Source organism: Arachis duranensis, chromosome 2 (assembly GCF_000817695.3).
Source record: "Arachis duranensis cultivar V14167 chromosome 2, aradu.V14167.gnm2.J7QH, whole genome shotgun sequence".
Taxonomy (NCBI): Eukaryota; Viridiplantae; Streptophyta; class Magnoliopsida; order Fabales; family Fabaceae; genus Arachis; species Arachis duranensis.
This window is the reverse complement of record NC_029773.3, coordinates 36,930,686-36,943,746: the sequence shown is the minus strand read 5'-3', so window position 1 is coordinate 36,943,746 and position 13,061 is coordinate 36,930,686.

The following is a 13,061-nucleotide window of genomic DNA, read 5'->3' as shown; positions in this document are numbered from 1 at the left end:
GATTTGAAGAATGATTTTTGATTTTTGAGGATTTGAAAGTGAATGATGAAAGGTTGAGATGTATTTATGTAGAAAAGTATGGGTAAGAAAAGGAAAATTTGAAAAAAATTTGATTGAAAATCAAAATCTTGGTCCCCCACCTTTCTGGCGTTAAACGCCCAGAATGGCACCCATTTCTGGCGTTTAACGCCCAGAATTCCTTTATCACTGGGCGTTTTTCTAAAACGCCCAGGATGCTGCACACCTGGCGTTAAACGCCCAGAATGGTGCCCATTCTGGTGTTTAACGCCCAAAATGGCACCTTTACTGGCGTTAAACGCCCAGAATGGTGCCCATTCTGGTGTTTAACGCCCAAAATGGCACCTTTACTGGCGTTAAACGCCCAGAATGGTGCCCATTCTGGCGTTTAACGCCCAAAATGCCCCTTACTGGCATTTTTTCGCCAGTAAGCTCTTTTTCTCTGCTTTTTGAGCTGAATCCTTCTGTAACTCTGTGAATTTCTTCATTTTTGATACTTGCCTTTGTAAAAACAAAACATATAACCTGCTAATGACTGGGTTGCCTCCCAGCAAGCGCTTCTTTACTGTCTTTAGCCGCTAGGGTATTGTCTTCTTGGAGACTTGGACACTCATCCGTGTAATGAGATTAGCAAGAGCAATTACCACACACACGTTGGGGAACCAATTGTTGACTTTGTTGTTGTTGAGGAGGTCGAGATTGTTGTTGATTAAGTTGGATTTGCTTTAGAATGCTAGTCATCTCTCCCAAGGCTTGAGTAAGGGCGGTAGTCTCACCACTAGAAGAAACTTGATTGATAGCTTTTGGATGATGGTTTCTTTGTCTAGCGTGTTGGGTAGACTCGGCCAAATCGGTGATCAATTGCCATGCCTCTTCTGCTGTTCTATACTTTGTCAAGGAGCCATTGCTTGAAGCATCCAAGAAGATCTTGTCTTGTGGTTTCATTCCTTGGCAAAAATAGCTAATCAACACTTGAGTGTCAATCATATGGTTGGGGCATGAGTCAAGAAGCCTCCGAAACCATTCCCAATACTCATATAGACTTTCCATTTCACCTTGGACAATGCATGAAATCTCTTTCCTCAATCTATCCGTCAAGTTCGAAGGAAAGAATTTGTCTAAGAATTCCCTTCTAAGTAAGTCCCAATCGCTAACAATCTCATTGGGCAAAGTGTAGAACCACTCTTTAACTCTCCCCTCAAGAGAGAAGGAAAAAACATACAACTATATAGCAACTTCATCGGAACCTTCCCGCCTAGTAGTAGAACATACACCTTGGAAGTCCCTAAGTGTCTAATAGGATCTTGGGCGGAGAGTCCATGAAACTTGGGTAAAAGATTAATCAAGGCGATCTTGAGTTCAAAATTATCATTTAACTCCAGATGATGCACTTGAAGCGGTTGAAGAACAAAGTCCAGAGCACCGGCTTCCTTAAGAGTGACTCTCCTTGGAGCGGCCATGGTTTCGCTACCTAGATCAATAGAAGAGGTATTAGTAGTATCGATGGAAGAGTATATCGTTCCTTCTTTGAATGACGATTCCGATTAAACCTCGGATAAGGTTGGTGAATTGGTAGAAACCCTTTCACCACCTCCAAAAGCTAACCTTATCCGAGCTTGCCTAATATAGAGTAAAATTTTCTCAATTTCGGGATCAAAAGTAGCTAAGCTCGAATCCAGTAGTGAACGCGTTATACAATGAAAGAGGCATAGAGCTCATGACGAGAAAATGCACTAAACAAAGATTAATCCTAACTAACAATTCAAACTACCAAACAATCAATGAAAATGCAAGTATTCACATATCCACATATTTACACTAACCAACAACATGGCACACATATGCAATTCCCCGGCAATGGCGCCATTTTGATGAGCTATATTTTGTCGGTATAGAAATTTAGCAAATAAGTTTGTCATGAGTATAGTCTAAACCAACAAGCTATAACGCATCAAACAAAGAAAATGTGTGTCCATAGTCCAATTCAATAACCGAGAGTATTAATCCCGAGTCGTTCTCCCTAGGAGTTGTCCTAAGGTGCACATCTTTGGCTAGGAGTCTCTTGGTGTTTGAGGTTGAGCATGAAGGATGTAAACAAGCTTGCATAAAAGTAATGAACAAAAAGCAATGAAACTAAGGGACAGAAGAATTTGGAATCAAGCAAGAGTGAATAACAATCAATCAATATAAAAGCCTTGGTTAGGGTTCGGAATTAGAATTCCTATCATCATTATCTCTATCAAGTGTGATATCAATTGGTTATTGCTCCACTTAGTCAACCTTTAACTATGAAGGAAAGTCAAGTGGAAATAATCAACTTGAGTCCACAAGTCCTAGTCAAATCCTAAGGAAAGACTAGAGTTAGTGTCATTCAAGTCAATTAGCAATTTCCAATTATCAATCAACAAAAGCTTTGACAATTCAAGTGTTTCCAATTATCCAACTCCTAAGCCAAGAGTGAAATTCTACTCCATAGCTATAGTTGACATTTTCTCAAACAATTGGTGAACAACAATGGAAGACATCATGAAATTGAGAAAGGCAATTGAATTAAAGCTATCTATTACAAACAATTAACAACAATCAACAATTAACAACAATTAACATGAAATTCCTCAATTCATTAATAGAAATCAAAGTAACAAAGTCTAGATCTAAGATCCACAATGCTAAAACAACAAGAACACTAAATTGAGAGTAGGAGAAGAAGATCTACAACTAGAACAATGTAGAATTGAATCAAATTCAGATCTCACCAAAGAATCCAAGTACAATTGAGATTGAGAAAGCCAAAAACCTAGAGAGAAGTTGGAGTTTCTCTCTCTAAAAGTGTAACTACCAAAAACTAACTCTCAAAATATCTAAATGTGTGAAAAGTGTGAATCTCCTTCAACCCTTGGCTCTTTTAATCTTTTCCCGCCTGAATTCCACTCAGAATTGGGCCATGAGCTTCTCTGAAATTTCCAGGCACATTTTCATTAAAGAGGTCACGTGCGCGCGTCACGCGTACGCGTCGATGAGGTTTTGCAATCCACGTGTATGCATCAAGCGTGCGTACGCATCGATGATAACTCTGCTAAGCTACATGGAACCGTTGACTTTTGCGGGCCAATCTCAAATCTGAGCTCCTACGCGTGCGCGTAGGTTGCACGTGCGCGTCGATGCCTGAACTCCAAAGCTCCACTTTTATGCTCCTTCCACTTATGCATACTTCCTTTCCCTCTTCTAGACTATTCTTGCCCCTATAAACTCTGAAATCACTTAACAAATGGATCATGGCAACGAATGGTAATAACGGGAGATTAAAATATAGCTTATTTAGAGCTTAAAAAGCATCTTTTCAACCATTAAGCAAAACTAGGAAGGAAACACAAAACTATGCATTTTATGTGGATAAGTGTGAAGGAAGTTAATGAAATCATCTAGATTACGCACAAAATATACCCCAAAATAGTGGCACATCAATCGGCTCGGCAATTAAGTTCTGCATCTATGTGTCTAACTTCTATTTCTTAGAATTGTCCAAGTTGCCCCAGTGTTTTCTCTAAGTATCTCTACATGTTGGGATCTTTGGCGTGGTAAACCCCATTTATCTAAGAGGTTATTACTTCAGAGTCACTAAACACAATGACCTTTGATGCCCTACATTTTTGGCTAGTTTTAAGCCAACAGTCATGGCTTCATACTAGGCTTGGTTGTTGGAGGAAGGAAATTCAAATTTTAGCAAGAGCTCTACTTGTGTTCCTTCTTCATTCTCGAGAATGACTCCTGCCCTGCTTCTAGCTTTGTTGAACTACCCGTCCACATATAAGCTCCAACTTGTTGGGCTTCCTTGGTGCTCGCTTGTGTATTCGGCCAGGAAGTTGGCCAAATATTAAGACTTGTTTGTTGTCCAAGCATCATATTTAAGATTGAACTCGGATAGGTTCACAGCCCATTATAGCATCTGACCTGCAATGTCTGTTGATGACAAGTCATCATATACCCATTTTTCAAGCTAATTTCACTAGTTTTATTAGTCTTTATGCACTTTCTTGCATCCTAAGTAAGTGATTTGGAATGAAAATGCATAACTTCTTTAAATCAAGCAACTACCATTAAATTGATGCTAAATCATGAGGTTTGAGCAAGAATTAATTGATTTTTAATGAATTATAAACCTTGTGAATTTAGAGATACTTTGAGTGGTTGTTTTGGTTTCTTGTAGGTGAAGAAAGAAAGAAAAAAAGGAAAAACGTGGCTTAAGAAAGCGTGGCCCAAGGAGAAAAGAGTGTGGCGCATAGAAGGAGGAAGCAAATGTTGCCCTCTACAAGGGCACACTGCCTTCCAGGAGAGCAACATAATGAACCAAGCCTTGAAAAACAACATTGCCCTGCCCACAACAAGGGCGGAGCACAATTTGATGCTAAGAAACAAAGAGAGCAAAAACTCTGCCCTGCCCTTCTCAAGAGCAATGTCGGGCTTCACCCAAGAAAAATTCAAAAGGAATTGCTTCATAATGCTTCCTATGGGTTTCGAACCCAAGGACAAAGAGGAAGGGAGTAGCGCTCAAGCACAATTCAAGTAAAAAGTGGCTTGCTTTCATTCTCTATGAATCGAACACGGCACCATGAGGAAACAAGGAACTAAGCATGACTTTGGTGCCAAGAAAACCAACGAAAAAGGAGCAACATGTGCCTCCACCGAGTATCGAACGTGGGATTTCACCTTTGGCACATTGCCCTGCCCTCTACAAGGGCAGGGCAGCATTTTGCTTCACTTTTGGAAACATTGCCCTGCCCTCCGCGAGGGCAGGGCAGCATTTTGTTGGAGCATGAATATGGCGCACCAAATCACTATCCTGGCAGCACCAGCGCGCACCACAGCACGATCCTGGCAGCACCATATTTTTCCTGCCCTGCCCTCCGCGCGGGCAGGGCAGCATTCTGCGCACCAGACCACACCAAGCAAGCACCAACACGCACCAAATCCTGCCCTGCCCTCCGCAAGGGCAGGGCAGCCTCCTGGAAGCAAATTGTTTTGGGCTAAAAATTGAATTAAAAATCCAATTTAATTCATTTCTTCACCAAATCAAAAGCCCATCCAAATTCCAAGATCCAAGAATAGAAAGTGTATAAATAGAAGATAGTTTGATGTAATTAGGACCTTTCTTTTGAGCTTTGAACTTTTACTTTACTTTGAACTTTGGAACCTTCTTTTGATTTTTGAATTCTGAGACTTCATTGAGAGCTAGGAACTGAGATTTCAGAGAATTGGGGAGGAGAATTGATCTATCTTCTTCCTCGTTTTTGCTTGAGCATTTTTACTTTTCTTGTTTGAGTCATGGGTGTGAAGAATTGAGGAATACTTTTCTTGTTTGAGTATTGGGTGTGAAGAATTGAGGAATTTCTGTCTCAATCTCCATTCAAGATCTCTTTAATTTCCTTGCTGCATAATTGAGTTCAATTACATTTTCTTTGCTGCTTCTTCTTTAATTTCTTGTTAATTGCTTTGTGAACTTGGATCTGGGAAGGCAATTGAGATCTAGACTTTGCTATCTAGTCTCTGGAGCCCTGAGATCTCATTTTCCTTTTGGTTCTTTTGTGAACCCCCGCTTGCAATTTAATTTTATTTCCTGTTTGAATTCTAGTTACTTCCAATTCATTTTCTGCTTTATTAATTGTTGCAATTAAATTTCCCTTGCTGAAATTCTGAATTCCCAATCCTCAACTCCCCTTTTCCATTCAAGCAATTTACATTTCTTGCAATTTAAGTTACTGCAATTTACATTTCTTGCACTTTAAGTTTCAGTCATTTAATTTCTTGTTCTCTATTTCTTGCACTTTAAGTTTCAGTCTTTTAATTTCTTGTTCTTTAAGATTCAGCACCTTTATTTTCCATTCTCTTTAATTTACTGCAATTCATCCCCATCCCTTTACATTTCCTGTTATTTACTTACTGTTGGATACAAAATCACTCAACCAACACTTGATTCGCTTGACTAAATCAACCACTAAACTAAAATTGCTCAATCCTTCAATCCCTGTGGGATCGACCTCACTCCCATGAGTTTTATTACTTGATGCGACCCGGTACACTTGCCGGTGAGTTTTGTGTTGGGTCGTTTTCCACACATCAAGTTTTTGGCGCCGTTGTCGGGGATTGAAATAGATTGACAATGATTAAGTGAAGTGGAGGTCTAGATCAAGCACTTTTTCTTTTCAGTTTCTTTAATTTTGACTAACACACTAACTGTTTGAATTTTTGCTTAAACTAACTAAAACTTCATTCTAGCAATAGATTGAAGTTTCACTGGTTTTCTGGATCTGTGTGTTTATTGTTGTGTGTATGTCAGGTACAGGAAGATCTTCCCCTATCCTCTCTGAAATTGACCAAAGAACTCTTCGAAGAATAAGAAGAGCTGAAAGAGGGAAGAACATCGTTGGAGAGGAAGAATCTGAGGAGGAATTTCAAGAGATGGAAGGAGATCCATCAAATCCCAATCAACCAGAAGGAGGAGTTAACAATAACCCACAACAAAGAAGAGTACTGGCTTCCTACACATTTGCAGATGCTAGACACTGTGGGAGTAGCATTCTCACCCCTAATGTCAATGCAAACAACTTTGATCTAAAGCCACAACTCATCACTTTGGTCCAAAACAACTGCTCTTTTGGAGGAGGGCCATTGGAGGACCAAAATTAACACCTATCTACCTTCTTGAGGGTTTGTGACACTGTCAAAACCAATGGTGTGCCTCCTGACAGCTACAAGTTACTACTTTTTCCATTCTCTCTCAGGGACAAAACCACTCAATGGCTAGAAACATTTCCAAAGGAGAGCATCAACACTTGGGATGACTTGGTGAGCAAATTTCTTGCCAAATTTTATCCCCCTCAAAGGATCATAAGATTAAAAGCTGAGGTGCAGACATTCACTCAAATGGAGGCTGAAAATTTATATGAAGCATGGGAAAGATATAAGGCACTGCTGAGGAAATGTCCACTAGAGATGTTCACTGAGTGGGACAAGCTGCAGAACTTCTATGAGGGACTTACTCTGAAGGCTCAAGAAGCACTTGATCATTCAGATGGAGGCTCATTACAACTCATGAAAACTATAGAGGAAGCTCAGAACCTCATTGATATGGTGGCTAACAACCAATATTTCTTTGCTCACCAAAGGCAATGCCAACCATCACAAAGGAGAGGAGTAATGGAGTTGGAAGGAGTGGATTCAATCTTAGCTCAGAACAAAATGATGCAAAAGCAAATTCAACAACAGTTTGAGCAAATGGTCAAAAGGATTGATAGTCTCTAAGTTGCAGCAGTCAACACAAGCCAGCCATCAACCACATGGGGGCAAAATGAAGAAATTCAAGAGGAGCAACAGCAAGAGCAAGTCCAATACATGCACAACCAAAATCCTGGAACAAATGAAGTCTATGGTGATACTTACAATCCTTCTTGGAAAAACCATCCTAACCTCATATGGGGAGACAACCATAATCAAACTCAGCAGCCATGGCAAAGGAACTCAAATAAAAACAATTGGAAAAACACAAACCAAAACAACCAGCCAAACACTAACCAAAACACATACAGAAAACCGCAAAACACTTATCCCAACTCTAACCATTATCCACCCAATAACCACCCAACTAACCAAAATACCTACCATCATCCAGCAACACCCCACAACCAACCAATCTCACAAGACTCTCAGAGAATTACTAATCTAGAGATGCTCATGGAGAAGATGATGAAGAACCAAGAATTGACCACAAAGAACCAAGAAACCTCCATGAAGAACCTAGAGAGGCAGATTGGGCAAATCTCTAAGCAGATTTTTGTTGAAAAACCATCAAGCTCACTACCAAGTGACACCATTCCTAATCCAAAAGAGGAGTGCAAGGCAATACAGTTAAGGAGTGGAAAAATTCTGCTGAAAGATGAAGAAGCCACCAAAGAGCCCATGGAAAGTGACAAGAAACTAGTTGAAAAAGAGGCAGCCAATGATGAAGATGCAACAGCAAGCAATCACCCTCAGAATCAACCTCAAGAAAAAGAAGATAGACAACAAAATCTGAAGAAGGGAATGCAGATAATGAAAGAACCAAATCCAGGACAACACCAAGTGGGGAAAAACATGACACCTCCATTGCCTTATCCTCAAAGATTCCACAAAGAGACAAAGGATCAACATTTCCACAAATTCCTTGAGACTTTCAAGAAGCTGGAAATCAACATACCTTTGGCTGAGGCATTGGAGCAAATGCCTCTATATGCCAAGTTCTTAAAGGAGCTCATTATATGCAAATTTCTTGAAAGAGCTCATCAACAAAAAGAGAAGCTGGCATGAGAAGAAAACCGTCATGCTCACTGAAGAATGTAGTGCAGTAATTCAAAGGGTTATTCCACCAAAGCTTAAAGATCCAGGGAGTTTTGTAGTATCATGCACCATAGGCAAATTAACCTTGGACAAAGCTCTCTGTGATCTTGGAGCTAGTATCAACTTAATGCCCCTGTCCATGATGAGGAAGCTTGCTATAGAAGAACTCAAACCCACCAGGATGTCACTAGTCATGGCCGACAGATCAATCAAGACACCCAATGGAATTGTGGAAAATCTGTTAGTGAAGGTTGGGAAATTTATCTTCCCTGCAGATTTTGTAATCTTGGACACCGACGAGGAAGGAAACAATTCAATCATCTTGGGAAGACCATTTCTAGCAACTGCAAGAGCCATTATAGATGTGGAAAAAGGAGAAATGATCTTCAGAGTACACAATGAGCAAATGATCATAAATGTTTTCAAGTCAATGCAACACCTTCCTGAGCAAGAAGATTACCTGAGGGTGGATATGATAGAGAGTCTGGTGGAAGAAATATTAGACACTAATCAGCATGAGCAAGAAGAAGAGATGAATCAAGAGACAGTAGAGGAACACGTAGCTGAGATCTCTATTGACAAGGAGGTGAAACCGAGCAAGAAGGAAGAAGTGCATAAACAAGAACTGAAGCCATTACCTACTCATCTCAAATATGCATTCCTTGGCACATCAGAAAGTTTCCTAGTGATCATCAATTCATCCCTGACAAAAAAAAGAAGAAGGAGAGCTTCTTGATGTACTCAGAGCTCACAAGGATGCTTTAGGATGGACCATTGATGATCTGAAAGGCATTAGCCCTGCATTATGTATGCATAAAATTCTCCTGGAAGACAATTTCAAAGCAGTAGTTCAACCTCAGAGAAGATTAAATCCTGCAATGAAGGAAGTTGTTCAGAAGGAAGTAATGAAATTGTAGAATGCAGGGATAATATATCCTATATCTGATAGCTCATGGATAAGCCCAGTCCAAGTGGTACCAAAGAAGGGTGGAATGACAGTCATTGTTAATGAGAAGAATGAACTCATTCCTACAAGAACTGTGATAGGATGGAGGATGTGTATTGATTATAGGAGGCTGAATGATGCCACACGCAAGGATCATTTCCCACTTCCTTTCATTGATCAGATGCTTGAAAGATTGGCCGGCCATGCTTACTATTGCTTCCTGGATGGCTATTCTGGGTATAATCAGATAGTGGTAGATCCAAAGGACCAAGAAAAGACTTCATTCACATGTCCATTTGGAGTTTTCGCTTATAGAAGAATGCCATTTGGACTATGCAATGCCCCAGCCACTTTTCAAAGGTGTATGCTCTCCATTTTTTCAGATATGGTCGAAAAGTTTTTAGAGGTTTTCATGGACGATTTTTCTGTTTTTGGTGACAATTTCAATACTTGCCTGAACCATCTAACTCTTGTTTTGAAACGGTGCCAAGAAACTAATCTGGTTTTGAACTGGGAAAAGTGCCATTTCATGGTGCCTGAGAGGATTGTTCTTGGTCACAAAGTTTCAAGAAAAGGGATAGAGGTTGAAAAGGCAAAGGTGGAAATTATAGAGAAACTTCTCCCACCAACTAATGTGAAATCTGTTAGAAGTTTCTTGGGACATGCAGGATTTTATAGAAGGTTTATCAAGGATTTTTCTAAAATAGCTAAACCTTTGAGTAATATGTTAATGATTGATAATCCTTTTGTTTTTGATGAAAACTGCCAGCACGCCTTTGAAACTTTAAAACACAAACTCACAACAGCACCAATTATCACACCCTAGATTGGGAATTACCTTTTGAACTCATGTGTGATGCAAGTGATATTGCAATTGGTGCTGTACTTGGACAAAAAAGGGGAAACTTGCATCATGTCATATATTATGCAAGTAAGGTATTGAATGAGGCTAAAAAAAATTACACCACAACAGAGAAGGAATTGTTAGCTGTAGTTTATGCGTTTGATAAGTTTAGATCATACTTGATAGGATCTAAAATTGTGGTTTATACTGACCATGCTGCCCTCAAGTATTTGATGTCAAAGCAGGATGCTAAACCAAGACTTATCATGTGGATACTACTCCTACATGAGTTTGACATTGAGGTAAGGGACAGGAAAGGCACTGAAAATTTAGTTGCTGATCATTTGTCAAGGCTGCCACAAGAAACAATTCAAGAAGCCTCACAACCTGTGAATGAAAGCTTCCCAGATGAACACCTTCTGCTGGTTCAACAAATACCGTAGTTCGCTGACATAGCAAACTACAAAGTGGGGAGGAAGATACCTCAAGAATTCACTAAGCAACAAGTGAAGAAGCTAATCAATGAAGCGAGGAAATTCTTGTGGGATGAACCTTATCTATTCAAAAGATGTTCTGATGGAATAATTAGGAGATGTGTCTCTGAGAGTGAAATAAGAGATATATTGTGGCATTGCCATGGCTCAGCTTATGGTGGACATTTTGGTCCAGAAAGAACAGCTGCAAAGATATTACAAAGTGGTTTCTATTGGCCAACTATCTTCAAAGATGCCAGAGAGTTTGTCCACCAATGTAATGAATGCCAGAGAGCAGAAGGATTGACAAGAAGGAATGGGATGCCGCAGAATTTCATTTTGGAATTAGAATTATTTGATCTATGGGGCATTGATTTCATGGGACCCTTTCCCCCTTCCTATTCTTTTAGATATATCTTGGTAGCAGTGGAGTATGTTTCAAAGTGGGTGGAAGCCATAGCCACAACTACCTGTGATGCACAAATTGTCCTTCAATTCCTCAAGAAGCACATTTTCACTAGATATGGAGTACCCAAGGGTCTTATCAGTGATGGTGGTGGTCATTTTTGTAACAAACAAATGGAGAAACTTCTTCATAAATATGGAGTTATTCATAAAGTAGCCACACCATATCACCCTCAGACTAATGGGCAGGCTGAATTAGCAAACAGAGAATTGAAGAAAATCCTAGAGAAAACAGTAGGTAGCACGAGAAAGGATTGGGCTAGGAAGTTGGAAGATGCACTCTGGGCGTACAGGACAGCTTTCAAAACTCCCATTGGGAAGTCCCCCTTCCAGCTATTATATGGCAAATCTTGTTACCTCCCTGTAGAGCTTGAACACAAAGCCTTTTGGGCTACTAAACTTCTAAACCTTGACTCTGAAGCAGCAGGGGAGAAAAGGTTGTTGCAGTTAAATGAGCTGGATGAATTTAGGCTAGAAGCCTATGAAAATACCAAGATATACAAGGAAAAGGCCAAGAGGTGGCATGACAGGAAGATTTTGAAGAAAGAATTCACACCTGGACAACAAGTACTCTTGTACAACTCACGACTCAAGATATTCCCTGGCAAGCTTAAGTCTAAGTGGACTGGTCCATATTTGGTAACTAAGGTCTTTCCTTATGGGAGTATTGAATTGGTAGACGAAGCAACGAAGAGTCGATTCACAGCAAATGGTCACAGAGCAAAGTTATACCTAGGAGGACAATGGGACAAGGAAAAAGAGGTTCAGAACCTAAATCCTTCTTGAAGTAAAAATAGAAGATGTCAAGCTAGTGACAATAAAGAAGCGCTTGTTGGGAGGCAACCCAACCTGAGGTAGTTTTCTTTCATAGCTTTTTCAATAAAAATGTTGAATAATTGGTATGCATTACAAGGAGCTAAGTTTGGTGTTGCACACCAAAACAATTTAAGGGAGAATGAAAGATTCTAAGTTTGGTGTTTCACCAAAAATCTCCTTTATAAACACATTCTCACCTCTTACAAAGTGCTAGATCCAAGCAATCAAACGAATTATCCAACTATTTAATTGCTTTCTAGCTTTAATTTCATAACCTTTAGCAAGGACACAAGGTTTCACATATGGTTAACTTGTTGCATCAGAGGCAGTGGCAAACAACTAAGTTTGGTGTCCCCAACACCTAAATAAATCTGAGAGCCACACTCAATTTATGCATACTAACTGTAATTAAGGACTTGAAAAGCAAGCAACTTTGAGAATTATGCAGGACATGAGTCAACAATTGAAGATATTGTGCATCTTAACTCAAAGAAAACACAACAGAAGGAAGAATTAAAGGGCTGCAACTTCAAAGGTTGTATCTAAACTTGATCCTTGCTGCTGTGAATTGTTTTGGACGTAGGAACCATTGTATTTCTTGCTGAAGTGTTTATTTAGTTGCAAGTGAAGTTGTTTGATTAAGTATGATAATCTGCATAATGCTTGTCATTCATCACTTATCTTTAAGTTTTGTTTTGTTTCCCATTTGCTTGAATAAAAGAGAAATATTTGAATTAGAAAGTAAATATCCAATGTTGCATAAGTTAGAATGGAAGTTAATGGTGGTATATGTGTTGGATTAAATGCATAACTCATGAAATAATTGCTGCATAATGAAATTTTTATTGAAGTGTGAGCTAGCTTGCTGTTATAAAGGTTCTTATCAATAAAGAAAAAAACCCTTGAGAACAGAAGAAAATAAAACAGAAAGAAAAGGAAGAAGAAAAAGCCAATGTGGCAAGAAAAACAAAGAATAAAGGTCGGACACCAATAGCTTGGACCCTAGGACATATGCCTGTGGTGTTCTTGTACTAGGATATGCTTGGATAAGTAAATTCTGAGGGGTATTTCAAAACCCGGTCACTTAGATCAACTGATTTGGGATGGCCAATTGAAAGTCCACAATAAA